We start from the raw sequence: 19,659 nt of genomic DNA on the forward strand, positions 1-19,659 counted from the left end.
AAATAATAGAATTATTACAAAACCGAAATTAATCGTAAGAAACCTTTAAAAATAAGTACCGGTTCCGGTAAGGTTCCGGTTTTTAAATTAATTCAAATAAGGGTTCCGGTGGGGTTCCGGTTTTCAAATTAATTTAAATTAGGGTATCGGTGAGGTTCCGGTTCCCAATATTCAAAGGGTTTCGGTTCCAATACCGGTTTTTTTCGGTACGGTTCCAGTCCCTGGCCTATGCACAATTAATAAGTCGTTCCGTGCCCACCATCGTTGTCGGAGTTCGTTCCGTAATATATTAACGCTTCGCATCTTCCCTCAACTTTTGATTACGGAATCAATGCGGTGAAGTACATGTGAAATTGTCGGCATCTAATTTACATAACGTTTTGAGTGCAAGCAGGCGACTCAGTTATTGTTATTACGATATTGTCGTGTGATTGTTTTATGTACGCGGGTACTTAAGGCAGTAACGGGCACGGCGGTAGTAAGCTACACTTGTTGTAATCGCGCGCGGGTGCGAGTCTGCCGGACACCGAGACGACGTCGGGAATTCGCGGCCATCAGCCAGGATCGTGGATTTCAGCATCAGATCGGGCAAGCAGGTGTTATAACTTATAGATGAGATGGTCGTTTCTCACATGAACAGTCGAGCGGTCGGCGGCAACCGGTAACGCGTATCATCATAGTGATACGTGATTTTATTTATCTATGTTATTATCAATAGTAATTATAAACATATTATATTGTCATATGATATAATTATTTATTAGTTTGTATTATTGTCTGTGTGGCAAATAATATTATTTGTATATTAAATTTTCTTGAAGATAACGAGAATGTATTCCGTTATTATATTATATAGTAGGTGGGCGCCTATATCCCTATCTTTGAACGAGTTTTTGTGAATTATTAATTATTATTATTTTGTTTTATGCTGCGTGGTGTATTTACAATATAACAATACAGTCCACTGTTGATATTAAGAATTCGCCTAAGTTGTTAGTTATTCATTAGTATTAGTAACCTACATATTTATGGTGAATAGTTATTACTTATTACAATACACGACGCAATACCGAGTATGAAATGATGAATATAAGTTATTTTCTATAACTAATAATTAAGATCTGGATGATGCTGTGGGATGTGGACATTGAAAACTTGTCCTGTTGAGATGCACTGAGAGCTACGAGATGCATTACACTTGTAGATATGCACTATCTTGTAGAGGAACACCATTATGTAGAAATACACTGCTATGTTTAGGAATTACAGTAGTTAATATATCAATGTTATTTATGATTAAAGATGGTAATTAAAATCTATTTCATAATTGGTTGACATTGCGTTTTTGATTTTCGCCACTTTTATATGGTCATTATTTTGTATTAAATCATTTTATGTATCTGTTAATGTACTAAGTAGAAATATAATACATTACAATAGCATTACTGTTACCTAAAGGTCACGGAACCGGTACAACGTAAAAATAAAAGCTTGAAAACTTTCCAGTAAACTATATTATATATTTATCAAATATATAGAGATTTGTCATAACAGTAACTTATGTTCATAATTTTTATTTAATAATGATACTAAAATTAGTAATTATAATATAGAAAGTACCTAGCCTTTCTATATCAATGAGTTAATTTTTTTGCAGAACAATCTTTGCTTATGCAAGAATCTAAGTACAATTATAGTGGTGAGTATTTTGATCGTTGAATAATTTATAAAAAATCAATAGTTCAGAAGGAAAATGTTAATATAATCTAAGACCATCATTTTTTTTTTGTTAGTTATTATGTAGAAATATTCATAGGTTTCAGATTTATATGTTTTCGCATACAATTACTTTAATACATTATAAGAAGATAGATACTCCGTTTGCCCTTGCATTTTCAAATAAATTATACACAAATATTTAATAATTAATTATCAGTCAATTAAATATCAATAAATTAATTTTTAACAATTCAACTGAGTATAAATAAACTTTTTTATTAAACGTAATTTATGTGTTAAAATGTAATCTATGTGCCTGATACAAGCATCCTCTACTAAACTATGTGGTTAACTTTATCCACCAGCCGATTTTTAGTTTGTTATGAGATTCAAAACAATGGTCATCAAAACCGCACACTTACCGTTCATAACCGCACATTTTACATCGTTCAATACCGCACACATTTATTCTATTGTTAAACAGGGAAATTTGGAAGGTCGATAGTTCAAAACCGCACACATTTGATTGACAGTTAAAAATTAAACATATTTTATTGTTATCAATTAAAAAAATAATTTAGTGTTAATTTCATTGTTATTAAAAAATAATTTAGTATTAATTAAAAATCATAATATAAAATAATTCAATATATAATTAAATTGAAATAAACTTACATCCTAATGTTTTTAAATAATCAATCAAGCTAATTTCGTTGTTAATGAAATGATCATATAATTTAAAAATAGATTTTTCTTTCTCCCTGCATACTTTGCGTGTATGGTTCACGTTGCCGTTTCGTGTGAGGCGAAATTTGTTTTCAGTAATTATTTGTTGTTGTTTTAACACATCCATCTGGAAGGAAAAAAAACAAAAATAATTTAATTATAACTCAAAATATATTTATTATTTTAAATTTATATTCTTACTGAATGAAATATTATAGGATGTGGAACATAGAATTCATGCTTAAGTTGACTATGGTAACTTTCTGCACCGTTCGTCGTTCTTGTACTTCTATTGGGCTCTTCTGCCTACAACATTGGTGAAAAATTATTAGTCTCAATATAATTATCCAATATGTAATCAGCAAAATCATAATATTGTTTTTCTTCTGGACAAGTAGCCATTATCTCAATAAACGCCTCGGAAATCATATGTGATGGTAAATAAGGCAAACCAAAAAAAAGTTTTAACCATAGTCCAGATTGTGAATTTTTATCGTCGTAGTTTTTTTTTTAATATTGGAATGGAACTGATTTTTCTGTACCATGCTTGACCAAGGTGGAAACGACAGGCTTTAATAATAATTAAAGGAAATACTTCTTTAGCAGCAATGTGAGCACCAAGTTCAAAATATAATAGTAAGAGTGAAGGCTGGAATACACTATTGGCATTATTTAAACATAAGTCTTTTATTGTTTCCTACATTTGTTTATAAATATCTCTTGTTTTTGATGGCAAAAAACAAAAAACAAGTGGTACGTAATAATTTTTACAAACGCCGTGGATGGTATATTGTTGATAAAAATGTTTCGGGCAATAAGTAAAAGTTCCGTCTGCTAATATAAATTCAATTTCATTGCATAAAAATTGGAGATTTGTTTTACATGTCACTATTATTATTTGAGTGGACTCATTCACAAACACAAATTATTCACCATTATTAAGTGTGATGTTTGATTCCTTTACCTTATTAAGAGCATCTGAGAGTGACACAGGCACAGGGGGTAGAAGTTTTCGTCTTTCACGATACATAGACTGTCTCATAGCATCAATATTATCTGCACTCACTGAAGACGTACATAATTCTTTCCTTATAATTTTTAAAGGTTTTTCGTTTAAATCCAATTTCGATTTACGTTTAACGGCACATCGAATTTCTTTTAATTCTGGGTTAATTTCATTTGTTTCATGGTGATGTTCACTTTTATTTTGTTTGATGAATACATTTACATTTGAATTTGTTGTCACCATAACACTACACAACTTATTATTGCAACGCCAAACTAAGTCCCCGGAATTTTTATTAGTACGAAAAAGTCGAAATGAATACTTTTGGTAAATTATTGATTGCCCAGTGCCCACCTTTATTGTTTGTGTACACTTGTATCACGTCATCCATTATTCGAATTCGATGTCAAATTATTAAATGTAAAATTACTATAAAATATATACGTGAAGTCGAATACAGTCGCAATCACACTAAATGTTGTTAACTTATTAGGTACTAATATTTGGAAAATAAAAACCATAATCGTATATTATTTTATTTCTTAAACGTGTAGATATAGCAATCTGAGTATAATCCAGAAAGTTTTATTTTTATTATTTTGTGATCTTGATTAAATATGATTAACTGGTATGAGGTACTAAACGATAATGTTATTTAAGATAAATGTATACGTTATTTATATATATATCAATGTGTGCGGTATTGAACGGTTTAATTTGGCGGACATATACTTATTAAGATAAGAAAGTGTGCGGTTTTGAATGACGACCTATTTTTGAAATTGTGCGGTTATGAACGACGCCCCTTCCTTTCACCCAGGGAATACTTAACCCATAACCTATAAGCCGCATCTGGCGCATCCGAGTTGGGTCCCGAATACTGGGGGCTAATCGTAGGTAGTGTACTAGTTGGGTCCCGGATTTTAAAAGGTGCTATACTAGTTGGGTCCCGAATTATTATAGGTATTCCTCTAGTTCCTGAATATTTTTCGGTAAGTACTACACTATACTAACATTTTAATTCCCATTTTAACAGGCTGTCTATGATCTATTTAGACCACAAGTATGGTTAAAAATGTTTTTTACAGTTTTTTTTTTAAATATTTAAGTACCTATAAGTAATTGATAGTTAGTAAAAATATTATACAATAATATTAATACAATTTTATTAAATTAAAAAGTAAATGAAAAGTACTAATACGTATATAATATGATTATTGGGATATTCGTAACAAAAAAAGACGTAAGTGGTTTTCGAGCATTCGTGTTATAATTTCAGTGTTATCGGTAATATCTGATAATTTTTGACATATCTTATAATAAACTATCTGGAATAGCGATAAATGCCGGTTAAAACCTCGACGAGTTTGTTAGGTTAAAAAAAAACTGTAAAAAACATTTTTAACCATACCTGTGGTCTAAATAGATCATAGACAGTCTGTTAAAATGTTAGTATAGTGTAGTACTTACCAACAAATATTCAAGAACTAGTGTTGTAGTTAAAATAATTCAGGACCAAACTAGTGTAGTAAATATAAAAATCCGGGACCGAACTAGTTTAGTACCTAAAATAATTCGGGACCCAACTAGTGTAGTACCTAAAATAATTCAGGACCCAACTAGTGTAGCAATTATAAATTCGGGACCCAACTCGGATGCAGCCGCCGCATCACTTGTTGGCCCTGAGGTCAAGTCGGTGAAACTTATAGGCTTTGTACACACATTATTTAATTAAAACTTAAGGTTTATTACGTGAAGGAATATGGGTGTAAAATATATTTTTTAAATAATAAAAGTTAGATGATAAAAATAATAGCTTTGGCGTAATCATGTAGTTGTGTTTTATTTTTAATAAGTTTGTATAGTGATAATGTTAAATATGAGAGCTATAATTTCACAAGAGAATAATTATTTGAAAGTAAACATTTTTAAAGACGATGTTTAATTAGGAACATGGCAAATGTACAGGTATATACGAAAAAAGAAAAGGATATTATACTAAACTTTGTGTTACCTCACATTGAATCTTTTCGTGATAATAGAAAAAAAAATTTTAAAATTGGGATTCTTACAATAGACATTACTTTTCCGTACTACAGAATAATACTAATATTTTTTTTTTTAAATTAAGGCCGTCCCAAGACGAGTGTGTTTTTTGACACTCAGATGTATAATATTACTATGTAACGGATCTCTACAGGGTCTAAACCTCTAAAGAGTACGTTTCTCATACGTTAGACAGCGGAGTTACCAGTAGTTCCGAGGTCATCTTTAGCTTGTTATGAACTAGATGTTTGTGCTGGAAAACACAACTTTGTTACATATTTTAGTTAAATTTAGAAAAAAAAACATTAGAATTATGGAGGAGCAAAAAATAGAGGACAGAGATTATTTACTAAACGGGGAACCAAAGGCAGAGTATACATTACAAACGACTACGACGATGAACTTGAGTTGTATATGGTGCCGGTTAGCCATTACACTACCACAGGCTCACGTGGTTGGGCCTCACTCATCATGCTGTTGGATGAAAAACTTCCACGTGATTTTGATGTATCGAAAAGTAGTCCAGGTTACGTGATAGAAAAACGTATTACCGGGTCAATGGTCGTGGAAAGAATTGTTGAGTCGTCGGCGGTAGTGACATAGGTCTTTGAGAGAGAAGGCAGGTCATTGTCGTCGCATCGTCAACTTTTCTACATTTGTTGCATTTTGGGGAACAGGTTGCCCTTCCGGTGAGAGGTGGCTGTCGTGATAGCGACGCGCAACGACGGTAGTGGGCTGCAAGCCACGACATTGACACTTTGGACACTTTTATAGCGGTGTTCGGGGGACAAGTATTGCATAACAATGTCGTTTACATAAAAATAATTATTCGCTTATTATGATAATATAAATAACAAACAGATTATAAATAATTTATTGGATATGGGGAGTAAGATAAAAAGTAATATTTTTATAAAATAAATTCAACATTTCATGACGTCACAGAATTTATGGACACCGATTATTCATAACTAAAGTCGACTTCATAATTATAAAAAATATTCTTGTGAATGTAAATAAACTTGTGTTTCATTTTTAGAAATAGATACAAATTGGAATAAAGTTGTTTCAACAGGAACTGACATATACAGACTTAAATTCCATAACAAAGTAGTAAGCATGATAGAAAAGGTAAATATGTTAATTTCTATTATTAATAAGCACCATCGGGGAAGTGCCTAGGGGCGGTTTTGGGTGCCCCCCCCCCTCGAAAAATTCAAATAATTATTAATATGATAAACCATGATAAAGATCGCGCCATAGGTACTCTCCATGAACCAAAAGTACAAGAAAACAAAGGTAATTAGCCCAAGAGTCATCTTTAATAATAAGATAGTGGTAAACCAGCTGAACTTTTTTTTCTATTGCGTGGTTTGCTGTTATCACTGCTCATGGGCTCAATTTTTCGTTTAAATAATAATTTTCTAGTTTATTCAAAATCGAGTGTAGACGTATCACGTATAGTATTGTATAATACATAGTAAATTCAGTAATATATTATTTATTTCAAAAAGTCCAAAAATAGCATTAAAATCTAAAAATTCTTAAGATATACATAACATATTTAACTTGAATTATCTGTAAGTACCATGAAACACATTTTTAGCTTAATCTGCTATTTTGTATGCATCTTATAAGAAATATGCAAATGTTTTAAAATCCCAATCTTCGTAATTATGTATATAATATGCAAGAGAGCATAATATTGTAAAATAATAATTGTATTGTAAAATATAAGAATTTTATTAGAATTCAATTTCAAACACAAAAATGGTGGGAAAAGTTTGAACAAGGCCCACTATCTACGCAGTTGGCCACTCTCTTATTATTAAGGGCCTCTAGTGCCCCTCGTCCGGATAAAGTTGTAGCTGGACTTTCGCACTCCATGTCCACGGCCGAGCGGATGTTCTACTTCCCGGGATTTTAGTGGTAGTTTCTGGGCTGCTTGACTGGTTGTTGCTGTTGCTGCAAAAACACTACTATGTAACTATAGGTTGAAATCATACACATAAATTGTATTTTATTAAAAAAAACCTTTAGATTATTATATGCATTTGATTTACTATTAATGTTGATAAATTATGTCCTAACTTTTGAGTACACAATTTATGTAGGTACCTATTGTGTAAATCTTATTTAAATAAAAGTCAATACAAATTTTTTTAGGGTGAGATTATGAAGCTATCAAATAACGATCTTATGGTGCTTATTAAATCATACTATAATGCAGCAAGTACCTATTATTTTTTGAGAAAATATACAATCGCAGACAAAGTGATAAAAGAAGGTAATTATTAAAAATATAAATGTAATATATTGTTGATTGAATAATATTAACTAGAAAATAGAAAATTATTATTTTTATTCTTCGTAATGTTACTGATGCTAATTAATCAAACTAAGCTAAATTATGTAAAACATAAATGAAAATATAATTAATCATTGATAGTTATAAATCGTGTAACATTAAATTGATAAATATTTAAAGTTTCTTTCAATAATAATTATAATAATAATAATCCAAAATCCATTATTGTAATAATATAAATGACTGTCTTATGTGTTCGTTTAACAGTAAATAATTCCTTCTAATATAATTTTTCTACTTTTAATTTAAGTTAGATATTAAACAAAACAATACATTTATTGGTTTCATAAATAATACTTTAGTTGTAGGTTAAAGAACTACATATAAGCAAGTGTGATTTATACATTTTAATAGACAAACTATATACTATTGTATAAACATATTGCATACTGATAAGATATTATCATTAAGTGAAGTTTTAATCCAGATCCGTCGTACATTTATTCTAATTATAAAAAGTTAAAATATGAAAGTTCTCACATAAAACGGTCCTCTTCGGGACCATCAACAAATGGAAAAACACGGAACAACCAATCAATGGTGAAAATACACTCAGAAATCGACCAAAGCCGACGGGAACATAAGTAATTGATAGGGATAACCGAAACTTATTCACAGACACTCCAACCACTGAAATAATGGTGCGACCAGCAGAGGTCATGAAGGGGTGAAATAGGCTCAGCACACATAAAAATGATATGTCATTGATCAACGTCTACGAGTAAATACTTATGTGTGCCACAACGAACAGATAGTTAGTTCAACCTAACCAAATCTTCGTTCTGCCGAAGTATCAGTTTAATACCTTAAATCCTATCCAATTCATCAAATTTAAAAGATTCTTCTTGTCTTAGTCGCTGGGCTTAAGTTCAATAATAAAAAAAAAAACGCAGAGATATTATATACTAATAAAACGGACGGATGGTCAAGACATTCCGGTACTCTGTCTCAATTAATTAATTATCACAGCTTTAAAATCGAATCGACTACTATCCTAATTAGGTAACGATTGCTTAACATATATTCTTTAATAAAGGATAGTTCGTTTTAATCAATTTAAACAACGTACAGAAGGATTTCATCATAATGTCCAGTCAGAACGAACCTTTCAAATATTTCTTTTAAAAATAAAACTGTATTTCATGTAATCAGTTTGCTAATGGATTGAGTATTAGTATGGACAATTTCAATTTCATTTCAGTATCATTAAGTATATTTTATATGAAAATCCGATTTATATTTTTGTATAAATTACTATTAAGAAAATAATCGTATTAAAATACAATTAATTGTTTCAGGTTTAGAATTTTTGAGATCAGTAGAAAATCAAATAAATGATGATATCAATACAATAAACAATTTAAAAGTGTGGAATGAGCTGTACTTAACATTGGAAAAAGATATACAAAATTATTATAATAATATAGAACTATCGAATGAACTGCCAATTGCTTTAAATACTGTATCAAGTGATGAATTAAATGACCTCAGTCCAGCTGTATTACTTTATCGGAAATGTTTCTTAGACAATGTATGTATAATTGATTAATCGAATAATTATTGATTAATATATTATAATAATTTTATATTATATTTTTACCTTTAATTATCGAAATGGTTTTGAAACAATTTTGATAGAAGGTGTAAAGGATAAAGATAAAGATGTGAAGTTATTTATTAGAGTTTAAGAATGACATAATCAATTACGTTATTATGATATTTAGTCATAACGTTCTGTGGCGTAATAATGTGAATTTCCTACAGAGTGGGTTTTGAATACAATAATTTTAAATAATAATGGGGTTTTAACAAACTAATAGTTTTTGCACTTTTAATATCAGAAGGGTGTGGTTTTTGGATTCTAAGTTTTAGGTACACGTTGGCTAATGTTAACATTTGGATAATGTCGACATTATCCGGCTAATGTCAACATTAGCCAACTGTTATCATTACCTGCCATGAATATTATTAAATGCTGGCTAATGTTAACATTAACCGGTTAATATGACATTAGCCAAGGACTTATGGATAATGTCTTAACAACTATAAAACAAATATACAATAATTACTAATTACCATAAAATACATAATACGAGTATAATTTAAATGATTTTATACTAATAATACAATATTAAATTTTATTTTATATTTTAAGATTTTTTTAATTAGTATTTAAAAATATAATTAATGTGTTATTATTTATTATTACATGGCATACTTCCATGACATTTTGAATTACATAAAATATTAGATGATTTACACTTACAACGATTGGTGTTACATTTACCTTTGCATGAACACCTTTTGTATCCTTGACCACCACTATCGTCTGATATTAGACCAGCAATTTCCCTCAATGATTTTTCTATAGGTACCACCTCATCAAGCGGTATTAATGATATCGGACAAACACCAAACGGGTTTCTGGTATATAACTGTGGCAAAGTACCATATTTATTACCAAGTTTATAATATTGTTCGTCCTCAATGGCCACAACTGCAAATAAAATATTTCTTGGGTCTGCTCGTCCTCTGTCGACATCGGGTAAAGTGACTCTCACACTATCTCCGACGTTAGCTGGGGGAAACTTATGGATATACCTAAATTTCATTTTTTCGGCTTGGTTTATCAAACAAATTTCAGAATTTTTTCTATTATTATCGATTGATTTCTGTAAAAAAAATAGTTATTATATTAAATTTAGTTATTTAGAAAAATATAGGCAATTTCAAATTTTCAAATATCAATATCATACCTGTCTTATAGATATTAAGTCACATAATCCTTCGTCCTTTGATGCTCCCGAACAACAATTTTCATTCACCACTTGAATATTATTTTTTGCATTCACATCTTCTTCTACATTGATATTGTTTATAAACGAAAAATTACACATGAGCCAACAAGGATGGCTAATGTCGACATTATCCAAATGTTAAGATTACCCGTAACATATATATTCACAGAATCATATTTTTACATGATACAAAATAATTATACAAGTCCCATAAAATCAAGTTATATAAATACAATTTTCTATAGTAAATAAATCAATTTTCATAGAAAGATTTTTGCAAAGTATTAAAATTATGTTTTTTTTGCTGTACAAATAGAGTGTATTATAAATAAACTACTATAATTAATTATATTAGAATCATGATAACAATTAACAGTTAAACTTGAAATGTTTTCAAGTATTGTTTCATCTTCAACAATCGATTTGAGGAAAAGTTCAACAGTATGCTCTTGTAATAACTTAAAATATATCGAGCAGTATAACATTTAATTTAATGAGACAGAAAATAACTATTTTGGCTTTTCTTCCCACTGTTCAAATAATGTAAACGATTGATACTATTGCTATCATTTGATAAGCTAGGTATATAAAAATAATAATAAGATACAAAAGGTAAAGTAAATACTTAATAGTAGATACGTACAAACGACAAAGATTAAAGTTATAATGAACGGTTTAATTATATAAGCCATGTTTATTAGATGTAGGTATAACTTGGTATTTCATTCTCAAATTGTTATAGAAGTCAGTTTTATAGAACTCTGTGTATTGCCGTTTAATTTATACACCCGTTTTAACAATTCCTTATGAAACTATTGGATAGTTTGATCTATGGTGAAATAAAAAAATTTTCTTTGGAAGTAACCTTACAATTTTTAACATGCTTCTCATAATGTACAATGTACATAGTATTTTTGTTTTTATTTATTTTTCTTAAATAATAAATCTTAATTATATATACTTCTTAGGAAAATGTGAAAAAAACGGAACTAAAGAATGCATCAAAAAAATTTGAATCATCAATACACAACAATTTTTATTTAAAATTAAATGATGAAAAAAAATTTGAAAATTTGAATGACAGCAATATTTCTATGTATTATTACTTGATGGGCTCCTATCTTGAAAAAATAGAAGATAAAGTAAAAAATATAATTGAAGCGATTCGAAGGCCGGTCTTAAGCATCGAAGTAAGTACATTTAAATTCTTATATTCTAAATTCCTTATTAACCTTAGTAGACACTTTGAATACAATAAAATGAATGAATAAAAATACCTTTCAACGTCCAGAGCAGGGGTCGGCAACCTTTTATACCACGCGGGCCATATTTTTTTTCAATTGTTCATCAAGGGCCACATTAAAAAAAAATTACATTTTATAATATATTACTAATTATAATTGTATTTCTATTATATTTGATTATTTTACATAGAAATATGAGAGTAAAAAAACACAAATGTTACTGGAAAAAATTGCTTTTAAGAAAAAATTTAATTGAATAATAAATTGTAAAATTGTAAATTAATGCGATTTCTGTGCCTGCAGTTTATTAGTTAAATTATCGATATCAGCTTGCAGACTTGTTGTTGAAACTCGTAATAAAGCTCGTAAATGTTCATCACTAAGGCGCGAAGAGTGCTTACTTTTTCTGTACTTCACAATGGAAAATGTCTGCTCACATATATGTGTACTTGCAAACGCCGCTATAAGTTTTTGTGCAAATTGTCTGATTCCAAGGAAGGTAGATATTGGAAGACAACTATAAAATTGAGGCAAACTAGTTGCTTCCCGAAAAGAATTTTTTAGAACCTCGTCATTTTGAAGTTCAATGACTTCCATTTGTAAATTATTCTTGACATTATTTATGTCCACTTGAAAAGGATTCTGGTATAATTTAATTTCTTTATCGTATTTATAAAAATCATCGAATCTTATTGAAAATTCGTTTTGCAATTGTTCAATGATATTGAGAAATTTAGGTTTAATTAAATCCCACTGCAATGGTTTTACAAAAGATTCAATCGCAGATTTACAACACGAAAAATGATATAATATTTGTTGATCGAAATTATTGTACAATAGTTTTAATTTTACTTGAAATGATTTAATATCAGTGTACATATCTGAGAGTAATTTACCTTTGCCTTGTAATTTTATATTCAATTCATTCAAAAATGTTGTTATATCTGTTAAAAATGCTAATTCGAGAATCCATGATTCATCTGATAGTTCAGAAACGATTTTATTTTTTTCATTCCTAAACATTTCTATTTCCAATCGTAGATCAAAAAATCGTTTAAGTGCCGCACCTCTACTCAACCATCTGACTTCTGTAAAATATATAACGTCGCCATATTCCGATTCAATTTCATCCAGAAAATTTTTAAATTGACGATGACCCAAACCATTTTTTCGAATAAAATTTATTGAGGAAATAACAACACTCATAACTTCTTGACACGCAAGAACTTTACAACACAATGCTAACTGACTATATAACTTCATAGAATAAACATTAGCTAATAACGGTTAGATTAGATTTTATTTATAAAGAAAAAATAATTAAATTATATTGAAAATTATATGAAAAATTTTATTGTACAAAAATAAAACACAAAAATTAACCACCATGTGCGGGCCATCAAAAATTGCCTAAAATTTTTGGGGGGACTCAAGCTCCCTTCTCCATAGGCTATAATATAAGTGAAATTATAGTACTAATTACTATATTTTTAACTGAGGGGACTTGATCAAAATTTGAGGAGACTAAGTCCCTCCAAGCCCCCCCCCCCATATTTGCGCCAATTCAGTAGACTTAAACATTAACTTATATCTTTGTAATACGATTGATTAGTACAAATGTACAATAATACAACGAATCACCTAATCGACGCTTAAGCAACATATTAATTTACAAAAATAATATATTTAAATAAACAATATAAATAACACTGTTGGAAGTTGGCCAAATAAGGTACCTATCGATAATGATTGCTACTGTGCTTTTTTTGTGTGTGATGATAGTTCTTTCTTGAAGCAAATTTTAACGGAATATTTTCAGCACTTGGTTTATTTTTTAACTCAGTTTAAATGACTTACTATTTAAATATGTCTGACATCTCTCAAAAAAATGTCCGAGATTTTTGTCAAATTCTATTCAGTAGTTTTTGAGTATAAAAGCTACATATATAGAGCTGACTTAGAGTTTTCCTTATTTAGTCTTTTGTGATTGCACGAGTATATATCATCATTCATCAGCATTTGTCACATGGTGATCACAATCTTCAATTACCTTATTAATTTATTTTTCATCAAAAGTTTCCATATAAATTTGAATTTTGAAAATATACCACTTGTGGCAAATATCCACCTTTCTCAATTTTCTTACCAACAGGTTCATAAATCTCAGAATGATTAAGTGTGTATACTAATGTAAGGTTTACTATTTACTGTTAAACCTTAAACATTATTAAATTAATTATATGATTACCATTAGCACTGTGAGTATAGTTGATTATCATGTTAAGAATGATGGAATATATTTCCCGAACTTTTAAAATTGCTTTATCTGTTACTTTGTTATCTGACAATCTATTTCCACTGCCATCTAACTTACTAATAAAAGAAAGACTACTTCAATAATAAATATAGAGTTTGAAATTGGAAGACAATCATTTTCATTACAATCAGAATAATATTTATATGTTAAATTTATTTTCTTAAAATAATTTTGATTTTGTTTGTTAGAAATCATAAAATTGGTTTTAGATACTAATAATTCTGAGACAAATTACGGCGTATACTGATAATCGTTTAATTACTTTTTTCTTTGATTGATTTCGTATTGCATCCGTGGTGTTCTTTACTTCTTATTAAGTCCTCCCAAAAGTACCAACTAGATCGAATTCGGTACTTAGACCCAACCGGCTTGTAAAAAATCCGATATATTATTATTTATTACTTGCCCGGCCAGCAAATAACGATATGTTTAAACGGACACCAACTTAGTTGAGCACCACTAGCACCTGAGTCTTAAAAATATGGAGGACTAGATGGGTGTGTAGTGGTGTAATAGCTCGAACAGCAGTGGTCGGGATCGCCGGCCAAATACTGCCGAGTTACGTAGGGCGTGTTGTGCAATATGTGTGTATTTGTGTCTACTGTATACGAAAGTTGGTGTGTTTTCAAAAAATCTGGTATTAAGAAGATGGTAACACGGTGAATTGCTGGATAATACAATGTAGAATAATAATTATTAATAACATGGAAAATAAAAATCACAGCCACAACTAAAGGTGTACAATAATAATATAAACAAATCACAGCTCTTATGGCTAGACAAAATAAATTGGAAGTATTTAAAAATGCTCGGCCCTTATGGCCAAACAGGGTAAATGGCAATATAAAATAATTACAGCTATTAGAGCTGTCGCTATATAGCTTTAATATTAATTCAAAAATAGTATGCAGCCCTTTTGGCCATCTACAATAAATTATAGTATTAGGTGCAGCTGTTTGAGCCGATTTCAAGCTATTTCAAGTACACAATTGTGGTGATTAAATATAAGAATAATATGAGGCAATTCTGGCCCAACAAGTAAATAAGTGAAATAAATAATAATAAAAAAACTTACATGACTGTCGTTGCACTGCTGGCCAGCTGCTACCTATATTTATAATCTATAATAATAATGTAAGTATAACTATATTAAAGTGGTGATTTGCGCCGACAGTATGCGACGGCGTCTCGTGCCTACGATTTAATTTAACACCAATTAATATTATAAAAACAATAGACCCTTTTGGTGCTCAAGATTATAAAAAACAATATTTCTCTCTATTTTGTAGATAATATATTTTGGCTCACACCGGTGCCGACGCGACAACATACGGTATGAGACAAAAATCATGGCGGCCCGCGGCCGTGCTATTATCTTAGTCTCGCAGCAGTATTTATCAGTGATTATCTACATATTATATAACTCACAAGACACATTCAATAATAATTATAGCAAAAATAAAACAATAAAAAGTGATTATTGTGTGTGTGTGAGAGACCAACAGTTAGTTATTGTTCTTCCGTGACCGATATATCTTATATAGGTATTATCATTACTTTTGCACTTCAGCGGCAACATTTCTACATAAAGTATCGTGAAATAAAAGAAGTAGAATATTATATTCTACAATATTGTATTTTTATATATCCATTAAATAAGTCTTTAGTGAAAATTTCAAGTTCATTTATTTTCTACTCATTTTCCAAAAATAGTAAAAACCCCAAATTACGAAGTACAATAAAAACATTAGGTACTAATACAACCCTCAATGTTAATGATTGAAGCAAAATGTATGCTACAAAATGAAAAAAAAAATGTCGCAAATATATGCTGAACTTTTTTCTAAGTGGATTTTGGGTGAATAAAAAAATTTTAATGTTCGTGTATTAGACGTGTTATGTGTGTAATTAATTTATTTCATCGAAACATAATAATTTCCAGGATAGATTATTAAATTATGAAGCAAATAAATTGGCATTGGATATGTTTAAAGACTACTTGAGGGAAGAAACATGTGACGAGAGGACATCCAGTCAATTTTAAGTATGCAAGGAACTTCAAAATCGTATAAGATGTGATAGAAGTAATTATATTATTAATAATATCTTTATAACTTTGGGAGTAATGTTTAATAATATTATATATTATACATTTATTGTAAACTTTAAATAGAAAAAGGTAGGGAACCGGTATAACAGGCGATATTTACCCCCGGTAATATTTACCCCCAGATAAATATACACTAGGATAAATTACCCCCCGGTAAACATGTCATTTTAGGTGGGTATAAATATATATACTAGGCGATAATTACCGCCAAGGTAAAAATTTACTAGTATGTATTTACCCCCGGGTGAATATTATATTCTAGGATGTATGCCCCCCCCCCTACTCGGTAAATTTTTTTTTTTTTGGGGGGGGGGGTTATAATTATAATACTATATCGTTACCCCCATAAAAATTACGTGTAGGGGGGTAGTAATATCTTAGGATATAGTTACTACCTGGTAAACATTTCGTGTTGGGGGAGGGGGGTAAAAATATCCTAGGATATAATCACATCTAGAATAAAAATATATTTCTTTAGATTATGTATAGTGCTTCTTATTGTTTAAAGAATCAATAAGTTGATAAAATTATTTACCGTAAAATGTTTGTAATAAAAGTGCATACAATGTAAAAGTATTATTTGCAAATTATCTTGTGTCCCTAACAAAAATAACAAAAGTGATGCCTCAATGGCAAGCCAACCACAAAATCATAAAAAAAAAACAAATCTTTAAATCTTTTTAAGTTTCATTAAGCGAACGCTGACAACAATATAATATAATAGATAGTTACAGTGTATAATTCTCACACGATTAAATGCTGGAAATAGACAGCAGGCGTCCGTCCATACGGCTCAAACACTTTTTTATTTTATTTTTATAATAATTTGTTGTGATCATGATAAATTTTCAAATATAAAATGAAAAATGTAATCACAGTTTCTTAGATTTTTGTTGCGTCATGTACTGTGCCTATTACATATTTTAGTTATTGTTGTACAATTATAATTTATTTAAATATAAATAATATGTATAATTTTTATAATATTTTACATAATCTTAAAATTCGTATATAAAGTAGTATGTAAGAAATTAGTTCACAAGATATTAAAATAATGTGGACTCTTCCAGTTCTTAACAGCATGCAAATTTTAAAGAATTTTTGATAATGAACTATGACAGTATGTAAATATTTTGGTTACTACACAATATTTTAAGACACCTTATAATATATCCCCGCTATGTCCTTTCGTTCGTCCGTCTGTTACCAGTACATAGGTACTAGGTACATATATTTTAGAATTGATTTGTGTGGTGGAGTCAATGAAGGAGATAAAGAATTTAAAAATTCAGTTTATAATGTATCGCCTCCTCTGTATCCAAAACAGTGTCAACGGAATAGTACACTTTTGTTGGTGCATTGAATTTAAACAGTAAAATATAATTTATTGTATTGACTTGATCATTAGTTGGTGACAATATTGCCCTTTCTTGAAACCAACTTAACGTTTTAGTCGAAATATTAGATAAATCTGGGTAAACATTTTCAATTAGGTCCAGCAAATAAGACATCAAAAAACATATGCACAGCAGTTCCCCACACCATGCGCATCGACAACGATAATTAATGTGTTATCTGTGTACTGAAATAATTCAAAAATGAAGATTACGCCATATAACAGATATAATAATCATTAATCTTTGAGTGAAAACTAATAGCTAAGTAAAAAGCGGAAAACATTGCAAGAAATAAGTGTCGGACATCGTGGTTTGAACTTGAGATGCTGTCTTTGGAATCTCATAGAAGTGCTAGTGCGCAAGAGATATCTGAGCACGAGGCGATCATTTTATGGTATTTAAATATATACGGATGAATAGCACAAATAATTTTTTAATTTTATTAATCAAGTTATACGAATAAATTGTATATTAAAACCTTTCCCGAAGCTAGATCTATTGATTAGTGAAAACTGTAATAAAATCCGTTGGGTACTTTTTGAGTTATTCCGCGTACATACAAAAAAGAGAATTCAATTTTATATTGTAGAATTATATTTATACATACATTTTACAGCACGGTGACCTGTGGTTTTCCATAGTGACATGCAACCATAACTTTTAGTCCGTCTTAGGTCTAACTATGTGTTTGATCGGAATTTAAATACGAATTATCCCGAATTTATTATACGAAAATAAATCCCTACTTCCCTTTGTCGAGGTATCACGCTTATCGCTTATAATTTAAAATAGATCTAATCTATCTTGTAACGGTTAGGATGTTGACCTATTCCTATTACAAGTATTGATCAAAACATATAACACAAAGTTTATATAGTAATCATGTTTATCTTTATTTTTGATATCAACATACAAATAATTAATATCATAATTCATTAAATAACATACAACGGGGCAATATAATTAATTTATATAATTCAAATGGAAATATAATCCTGTACTCATAAAATCAGTACAGTTAAGATACAAAATAAAATATAGGTATAACGGATGTTGAATACGTGTATGGTGATAGATAGCTTACTCACGGTTCGGCTGTTTTCTTTTATTGCGTGTATATGTTACGGTGAAAGATGAATATTGGTGAATGTAGTCATTATCAGGTGAATGACGTCTATTACCAAAATGATTTGATTATGTAGGTAAATGGTGTAAAAAACCAGATTATAAATTCAAATGTACATCTTTCACCGGCCATTGATGTCATTTACCAAAACTGGTGGTAAATGATGATAAATCTCAAATAATACACTGATTTTTTTACCAAAGGTACTACTTATAATAATGATTCATTGTTGGTGGGTAATTCATTTTTTATTTTAGGTATTTATTTGAATGGGATAATAAGTTAATTAAAAATAATGAAATACGTACATATCATAAATTATTTATTTGTACAATTTTGGTTACCATGACATTTTGAACTGCACAAAATTTCTGCTGCATTACAAGCACATTTTTTAGTTCCACAACCAGTTTTACAGTTGCATCGATTAAATCCTTGATGACCAGCTATTCCATGTCCTGCGGCTTCTCGTAATGTTATTTCCCTGTCTTTAATTTTTTTCATGGCTTCATCTAGCTCTAGAAATTTTTCTTTACACGGAGAAATTTGTGCTCGTGTATATTTGTGTTTCAACACCCCATATTCTGTACCTGATTCAAACATTCTTGTATTTATTTCATTTTAAATTAAATAAACATTATCAAATTAAAATTGGCTTACATAATTTATACATGTCATCTTCACATGAAATAATAACAGCAAGTAAATTACGCGGAGAACCTCTTGCTCTATCGACATCTGGTATTGGGACACGAACAGTTGTACCGACATCAAGCTTAGAAAATTTTTCGTTAGTCAATCT

General features: G+C 29.7%; 1 protein-coding gene and 1 pseudogene across 2 annotated transcripts in view; one reads left to right on the forward strand and one right to left on the reverse strand.

Annotated features, from left to right (window-relative positions):
• Window positions 1-2,418: 2,418 nt before the first annotated feature.
• On the reverse strand, window positions 2,419-2,892 carry LOC111035914 (annotated as a pseudogene).
• Window positions 2,893-11,700: 8,808 nt separating this feature from the next.
• LOC111035924 overlaps window positions 11,701-19,659 on the forward strand; it is a 23,791-nt gene continuing 15,832 nt past the window's right edge. For both annotated transcript variants that reach the window (XM_022317759.1, XM_022317767.1), the window contains exons 1-2: window positions 11,701-11,853; window positions 16,167-16,308. The gene's annotated coding sequence lies outside the window, so the exon portion shown is untranslated. The remainder of the gene's footprint in view (window positions 11,854-16,166; window positions 16,309-19,659) is intronic.

Source organism: Myzus persicae, unplaced genomic scaffold (genome assembly GCF_001856785.1).
Source record: "Myzus persicae strain clone G006 unplaced genomic scaffold, MPER_G0061.0, whole genome shotgun sequence".
NCBI lineage: Eukaryota > Metazoa > Arthropoda > Insecta > Hemiptera > Aphididae > Myzus > Myzus persicae.